The following is a 1,361-nucleotide window of genomic DNA, read 5'->3' as shown; positions in this document are numbered from 1 at the left end:
ATGAAAATATATGTATACAGGTGGAGCCCAAATGGAGTGGAAGGATGAAGCAACAATATAAACCAATGGCACCAAACTGAAAAGTGAGATCAACATCATATTGTAGAGGACTTATCTTCCAGGACCATATATATTGTGCCAGATATATATTCTCAATACACAAGAGCCTGTGACTCAGGTTTAAATTTTTCTGTTTATCTTGAATAATATCTTGGGCACCTGGACTATTATTGCAGTGGCATTATCAGAATTATTTTCTTTGTTGTACAAATGAGGAAACTCAATCTCAGATAGGGTAAACATCTAGGTTACAGGGTAAAGTAAATAACCTACAGTTTAAAGTAAGACTTTTCTGACTTTGAAGTCTGTACCCTTTACACTGTATCACAAGGATTGATGCCATGAATTATTCATATTCAAATGGACAGTGCTAGCATAATATTTAATAGTCATTGGCACTTGTTGAATTTAATTAATTTATAAACTGGTATACCACTTGAATATGAACAGCATTCATTTTCCTTATACATATATTTATTTTATGTTTCTCACTGAATATGGACTAATTTAATTGATTGATCAATATTTGTCAGTGAATGACTCAGATAACATTTAAGGCAAATCTCACCAGGGCTTCCACAACATCCTCATAAATGTGCTTGGTTCCTACATGATTCACTTTTACTTAGTTCTGATTTCCATAAAAATAATCTAAATCATTTTTTCATCAAATTAAAAGCCCTTACATTTATAATAATTTGATGATTACTCAATTATAATGTCAACAAACAGATGTGAAATTGAACTATATTTAGAGAAATGACATTACTCTAAAATAAATGAGTTCAGATGAACAATTACTTTCTGTCTATAAGACTAGAACTTTCTAATACATCATCTGCCTGTTCCAACAGTGCAGGAGGAGAGATCTTCATGGATTATTAATTATAACTGCTAATAACTGATTGCAAGCTCTCACTAGAGTATCCGTAAAAGAAATTCTACCTAGATATAAAACTATAATTAATATTTTAAATTCTATTGTTAGGAAGAGAAGACCCACAATCTCTATAGGGTCCCATTAAGCCATTAATGAGAATTTCAGTGATGTTGACTTCAAGATTTCTTATATTTCTATTTAGTAAGCATTCACATGCAATTCCTGTACATTATTCTCCATGAAGTTCATTATGGATGGCTATACTTACAGATAAAGCAAAACACCAGTGATCCCTTTGACTATTCCAAGAAGTCCTGCATCATTCTGAGAAAATGTCTGAGGAGGTGTGAGCTATTGTCAAAACTGGTAGTTACCTGACTTGGCAAATCTTTCTCTTGATGTTTAAGAAAAACTAACTTCC

This window comes from Propithecus coquereli, unplaced genomic scaffold, assembly GCF_000956105.1.
Source record: "Propithecus coquereli isolate 6110/MARCELLA unplaced genomic scaffold, Pcoq_1.0 Scaffold311, whole genome shotgun sequence".
NCBI classification, from domain to species: Eukaryota; Metazoa; Chordata; class Mammalia; order Primates; family Indriidae; genus Propithecus; species Propithecus coquereli.
The sequence above is the reverse complement of the archived record's forward strand: the minus strand, read 5'-3'. Positions refer to the sequence as shown.